The sequence below is a fragment of the Aphelocoma coerulescens genome, chromosome 7, assembly GCF_041296385.1.
Source record: "Aphelocoma coerulescens isolate FSJ_1873_10779 chromosome 7, UR_Acoe_1.0, whole genome shotgun sequence".
NCBI classification, from domain to species: domain Eukaryota; kingdom Metazoa; phylum Chordata; class Aves; order Passeriformes; family Corvidae; genus Aphelocoma; species Aphelocoma coerulescens.
In genome coordinates this window covers 7706188-7713832 of record NC_091021.1, presented here as the reverse complement: position 1 = coordinate 7713832, position 7645 = coordinate 7706188, and positions in this window count along the sequence as shown.

Below are 7645 nucleotides of genomic sequence, written 5' to 3'. Positions count from 1 at the left end.
CACTTAGTACCAAAACTAGATGTTTAAAAATAGGAATAAAAATTAATTACATGTTCATTTAGAAAGGAAATTCACAAATATACACATTTTCCTCTCTAATTTTGTCCATGTTTAAGACTCCAGGTCACTAGATTAGTTACGACCATGTTGCTGTGGCTTGAAAATGTACAGGTCTTAGAAGAAAAAGAGTGATGACATAGGAGACTGGATAATACTATACCATATTCTGAGATCTTTAAAGAAAAGAAAAATTAAGCGCAGAACCCTACATGAGTAAAAATTGCTTCTGGCACAGACAGAACACAAGAGGTAAAGTAATAATACTATCCTGAAGATCTCACAGCATAGATTCATATAACTGAGAATTCCAATGTAAGTGAACAATATCAGTTTAGACAAAATACTGCAATGTCCATTCTTCACAAATCTGAGATACAGAAACAACTCAGATCTCCCCAAATATTTAAATTATATTTTTTTCCTCTACAACCCTTGTGTTTTGTTTCTTGGAGAATGCATTCCCTACAGTAACTGCACAATTAGAAGGTGCTTTCAAGAACTTTTGGAAAACTGTGTTCATTTAAAAAAAAGAAATACAATGTAGTTACCACATTGCAGACAACCCATTACATCAAATGGGAAAGTCTGAAGCAAGAACCTGAATTCCCTAAAGAGTTACTGGAAAAGACACAAGCCAGCCATATGCCAATTTGGTATGTGAAAGCGTTTGCAGTCCTTTCCACTGCCAGAAAGGGACTATCTGACAGAACGAATGAGGTGTTCCCTAGCAAAGACAACCACAGTTAATCACTAAAATATTTTCCTGACTATGAAATAATAATGTGGTTTTAAAATATCCAACTGATAATAGTAATAACAGCTTTCTATTTGCAATATGCATGTTTTTCATGGGAACAAGCAGAATAATTCTGCATAGATCTTTAATTTTATAGCACAGACATATATATAGCAGCTTCACAGAAAAACATCAACATTACTTGAATTTTTTTAGAAAAATGATCCATATTTAAGATCCTGAAAGCCTACAAAGAGATGCTAAAAGATATTTTGACCGGACAAAAATCTTTCTCTAGCATGGTTTGAGGAAAGAATATGCTGCCTTCAGATATAGAAGGCATAAACTGCTAATAGTAATTTAGCTCTTTACACCCTTGATGCCATCCCAGTTGTATCTTGGTATTCCTCTTATTGGCATCCTTGTCATTTGCCTGCTGTTCCCTTCCTTTTCTATCCCCAGTCTGACCTGGGCCTAATGGTTTTAGCGAGAGCTTTGCCACTGAATTTAGTAACCACCTGTTCTTTCTCTTTACAATCCTTAAGAATTTTACCAACACCTTTAGTAGTAGTGTTTGTAATAACTTTTACTGCCCATCTTAGGTTTCCCATTCCCAGGATCATAATTCTGTTGGAATCAAGGAATCTGCCCCCTTTCTCTTTCCCTGTATACTGTACATATTCTTCGATCTTCATGCATTTCTCACTCTCTTCACTCTCAGCCCATTTGTAGGCACCTTTCTCTCTGCTTATAGATAATTTCTCTAAGTCTCACTGCGACAAAGATTTTGCAGAGTGTCTAAGATGCAACTATCAACTTGTTTTTCTGTCTCAACATTGCTGACATTTGTCTAAATCCATCTCCCTAGTGTGTTTTAGATTCAGAGTTAAGCTCCTTCTGCTTGTTTACAGAGCAGGTGGAACATGCCACTTTCTCATCACAGCATTTAAGAAATCCTTACGTTAATCTAGCAGTCTACAATTCCAGGTTGTTTACATTTCACATTCATCATCTTATTTCATATTTATTTCAGAAGTCTTTACTGGTTTTGGTTAATCTGGTCTTTATTTTGGCAGCTCTTCTATAAAAACTCATTGCAATGTCCTGTGAGATTTTTTTTGTTTTTGACTGTCTCTACTGTTCAGCATTCCACTGGATACATGCATAGGAATTATTACAGCACTGCTGATAAGCTTCATTTCTCTTAAACATAACCCCCTTTACTGAACAACATTCTGTTCTTTTACCAAGTCTTAATTATGCATCCCTTAATCTTTATTTCTCACTGTTGAAACTTACCTGTCTGACAAATACTGGAAGCACACAGGAAAAAAGATAACATGCAAGTCTTGTTTTGTTTCTTTCCCCCGTGTTAATTCTCATGTTCAATCCCTTGGGAATACTGGGTTTTTTATCTGTGTTGTCATCTGCTGGGAACAAGGGACAGTCATATTTGCTATTTTGAAAAGTCAATTAAATTTATGAAACTGCAGTATAAAATATTATACCCATTTAGCTCATTTTGTTTTCAGCTCTGCAGGAAGCCCACAGGAATAGCTGGTATATTTTCCTAGAAAAATCCTGGGCTTTGAAGTTTTGAACTTGGCTTTTATTTCACGGCTGCAGAACATCATTTCACATGTATACAAAAAAATTCTAAAATGTTTACAGTCTTTGCAGCCATTCCTTCTGAACAGCTATTGCCAGAACGGGTGACTTAAATTCAAATGCATTAAAAAAATAAAAATTAAAAAAAATAAAAGTGAAGTTGCTCTTTCCCCAATACTTCTATGTAGCTGCTTTATTTCTTGACTAAGGCCATAGCTTGCTTGATGTTAATGACAACCCTTCTACAGAAAATTAAATTGAATATTTTCAGCAAAACTTTGAGCTAGGCAAATGACCCTTGGCATTCCCAAGAAACACAGGAAGAGGAGGAACCACACAGTCAGCATGGAGCTGACTAACAAGCCAAACTACAACTTATTAAACCGTTTCAAGCAAAAATTTGGTGCAAATCATCAGTGATGGAATTTATAGAAGTCCCTGTATCCTACACTAATAAGAAAAAGACTGTGCCACTAAGTCATTGACAAAAGCGATACAGAGAACCTACTCCTGTTAATTTACAAATATTAGAAAAATACCTAAGTTGTGAATCAACTTGATTTACACAACAACCTTGATACTATCTTTACATGATCACGAGTCTGCCTCATGCTGGAACAATTCCATATCAAAAACCTGTTTAAATGGTGATCTTGTTATCCCCATTTCCCAGGACGTTGGGGCTGTTTGCAGAGCCAGTACGGTAAGGTAATATCCCAGAACAATGATATTAACTTCAATAAGCACTGCCAGCAACAAGCTCCAATAAAAAAGCCCTTTAATTGTGTCAACAGAATGCTGTATCTGACTGAAGACCACCTGAGCGCAGCATTGCTTGGCAGCAGACAGCTTCTGGCCAAAGCCAAGCTCTGACAGCCACTTCAAGTAATAGCAAAAGAGCTGATGTCTGTATTTGCTTGTATTGCCATCCCTGTGCCTGGCATAGCAAGCCTTATAGTTGTATTTTAAATCTGTGAACTACTTTGGTCTCATTTCTCTGTGCAGAGTTTTCAAAGAAGGCTCAGAATATGCAAAATGCCACTTGAGTGGGTACAAGCCCATGCAGGGTTGCATCTTGGTAAGGAGACATGAAGTATTCTGCAAATAACAGTGTCATTGTTGGCTTCAAGGTATGTCTGTACTGAATCTGCTTTCTTCTATTTGACTTCTTTTGTCTCTGTCTTTGTGTGATTCTGGTGTATGACTGACATCTAGAATCAGTGGGCAGCAAGTTTAGGACCTATTGTGCTGTCAATGATACTACCAAAATAATCTTTTCTCCCCCAAAAACATATGGCACAGCTTATGTACAACTCATAATACTTGGTTGCACAACTACTTGATTAGTACTACAAAACAACAGGTAAAATAAGATAAAATGAAATATTAAAAATAAAAGCTCTTACAAATGTATAGAGATTGACACAAGCTGTTTGTTATTGGCAGAGTTGTTATTTGAGGCCTCATTTTGCCCTGGTCATTAAGACTGGTTAACAAAAGCATTGGACGATTGCAGCATAATAGTGTCAAGCACGTCAAGGACTATGAAGAATTTCTCAGGGTCTTCTAAAAGTAGTTTTCTCATGATCTTTTGAAAGAACATCTGGACTTGCTTATGCAGAGATGTTCAGGAAAGACTCAATTAGCTATGTGAAGCTAATGAGCATAAATTAAAGCATATTCAAAATCCAAATAGGGTCATCTGCAAGGGGATTTAAGACGCTACAGCTCATGACCACTAATCCTCCACCAGTCACTGAGTCATCCATAGTTGTCCTAAATATTTCCACACAAAGCTAGCTACACTAAGAAGAACTCTGTATTCCTCCTCTGGATTCTACTGATTTCCATAAAACAAGAGCTAAATTCTCATGAATTGCACTATTCAAACTGGAGAATTTCACTTTTTACAATGGAAATACTTACTCTTCCCTCCATTGTCCATGAAAGATGACTCACCAAATGTCTGCATAACACTATCCGAAAGTGGCAAGACAATGTTTATTGTTGCACTAATATAGCTGGTCCTGACCCACATCAGAACCATTTCACATATTCTCCAGCAAAGCTAAACTTCCAAACCAGGGGATAGAACAGTATTTACTTATTTGAAACAACTGTTTAACAGCAGAAAAATACACATCCAAACCCACTGAAACACCAAGCTTTTTGGCCTGCAATTTTTGGCTTCAAGAACATTTTTTTTCATGTGTTTCTCAGCACAACAATCCCAACAAGCAGGGTTCAACAGGCTCCACTGACATATAATTTTCAACTATTTATTTTTGAAAAAAATTCTTTTTTGTTATAGATATAAGCATCCTCCACAAAAGGTAGACTAAATGCCAGTCCTAATGAATAAAATGCCTCTTACAGGTGATATTTGTGTTCAGAAAAAAAGAAAGAAGAAAAAAGCAAAAAGCATGGTGGCTTCAAGAGCTCCCAATCCACAAAAAGTAAATAAACAGAACTTTGACTGAGTTGTCAGTTTGCTTACATATTTTTCTATTGTACTCTCAGTCAATGTACCTTTTATTCCTGCATTTAATACATGACTTTCTTGTACTATTTTCATCAAAACTTGTGTTCAAACCAATGCTTTATATAATGATGCTAAAGTTCAAGAAGAGAAGGACAAATAAGCCACTGAGGTCTACTTTTCTAAATTGCATGAGATCTTGGCAACGGCGGCTTATGCCTCCTCACAAGAGAAATGCACATTCTGTGAGCAGTAGTGGTTTGACTAACCAGATATAGAAAAATTTAAAACATCAACAGACAGCATTGTGTCTCCATATAGAATGATATGGGTAGTACCAACAGACTGAATATTTGACAGGAAAAATGACAGAGGTGACAAAAACCGCCACATTTTTTTCCAGAGCTGCTGCATGATGTTTCCCAGTATGTTGGCAATGCCACAAAAGGTGGCTTTTTTTTTTTAAACAGCATGACTAAGCGTTTCAGAGTTTTGTACCAGACTTAAACCAAAAATAATTTTCCAAACCTAGACTATTACTCTTGCACATTACTCTTGAAATGGAAAAGCAATTGCTCTAACAGACACCTACAGTCTTACTAGACTGACCTCAGCAGTATATGAGATTCAGGACTCATTTGAGAGAATATTTTAAAATACTTACGGGAAAATGTGGTAAAATGAAACAAAGACCTCACAAAGACATATAGCACCAGATGAAGTGGGTATCTTTCATAAGACAGATGGTACTCAAAAGCAAAGGAAATTAAATAGATCTACTCTTTCTAGATGCTACTGAAGTATTCAATATTGTGTCACACAGTATACTGCTTGTTGTCCTGGATTTCAGATAAAAATGAGTTCTGAGAAGGGATGTTTGGCTAAACGGGAGGTAACTACTGTTGCTGTTGAAGGAAAAAGCAGGACTCCCTAAATGGTTAGTTATGAGGCACACTTTTATAATGTTTACACCAAGTAAACTATGGAGCTCAATGAGCTAAAGTGGGGAATATTGTCAGCAAATATGCAGGAAAGTGACCTATCAAATTTGGTATCTCAACAACAGATACAATGGAAATGGGACCAAGCTAAGCATAAGAAAACACAGCCCAATGCACTTCAGGAATAATAAAACTAATCTAATTAGTTAAAGTCAGAGAAGGATTAAAACCTGGATGCAATAGGAATCACAGTAAGAATATGAACTATCAATACCACTTGACAGTGTTGGAAACTTCCCCCAATATTGAGCAAGTAGGTGCGGACTGTTCAAGAAAGATAAGATCAGACTGAAATATTTTTAGAATTACAGAAAAACACTCCATGTTTTACACAGAGAACAAAATTTCACCTATTCAATATGATAAAATAAAGACTAGAATGGGTGTGATTGCCATCTAGAAGTTTATCAAAGGGATTAAATGACATGAAAAAACCCCAGTAAAACTACAGCTGTTTAGAGTTTATAGCTATAACAAGAGCAAATAGGCACAAATTACCATGAACAACTTAAGAGTATGAATCCATGAAGATTTATAATCATTGAGGGGGTAGGGTGGTGGAGGTTTGATCCCTTTAGGAATTATTTATTCCAATTTATTCATAGTAGTTGAATGAAAACATCAAGACTGCAGTCACTGACTCTGAGACCTTTTCCAGTGCTGTTCTACATGTAAACAGCCACATGTAGGAGTGCACCATTTTAAAACAAAGACATGAATTTTCAAACTGGGAAGATGTACAGGAAAAAGGAAGATACAAAGCTAAAAACTTATCTGCATGATCAGAAAAGATCCTTCCATTCTTATTCCAGTGTTGGCAGATGACTAAGGCTTGTTACTCTCATGTTCCAGATTACTTTGCTAAAACATTTTGGCTAGCTCTACCAGCTAAATTTCCAAATAAAAAGGCTAAACACATATCAGAGCTCATGATCATGGACAGAATCTAGCCCTGTAAAACATCTTAGTGTTTACAAATTTTCACACAATGAATGTCTTCTAGATTTGGATTGGCAAAATGCCAAAATTGCGTTGCTTTTAGTTTGTAGTTACAAGAAGGTGAGCTTGTTAGCTTATATATATATATATCTTCATTTTTACTGGTTTTAGCTGAAAAAAAATTGACTTATATGACTAATTGAATAACAAAATGATATTACTGCTGGTTCACAAAGTGACAAATAATTAATTTAGGCCAAGGTATATTGAAAAGCAAATCTTTGATTTTATCTTTGGGAGTCTGAAGGAATTTTAGGTCATTATACTGAATATTGTTTGCCAGATTCTGTGTTATTATATATTACCCTTGCTACGAGGAAGTCAATAAACTCCTCTTTGCTTTAACTAACCAAAGAGCTAATCATCACACTATAAGAAAAGAAAGATTAATAAATATAATTATAGAACATCAAGCTACTTTTTCAGACTAAACAATTCACATTTACTCTCTGTTCTGGACTCAAAAATCTCTCCCCACTTTCTGTCTCATGATCTTAATTGCCTATCCTCTTTATTTTTAGCCTTTTATTATTTTCATCTATATTTACATGGAAAATCTGAAGATCTTGTGTCTTGGATGATGAGGGAAAACCAAACACAAATTTCATTATGAGGCAGAATCCCTCAGTGCCATAAATGGAAATCAAGATGGCTAAACATATCCATTAACAAAACAGCAATTCCCCAAGCGCTTAGTGTTGACTTAATTCTTCTCTGTTCTAAAATCACAGGAGAACAACGTCTTCCCCAAAACCAGCCCAT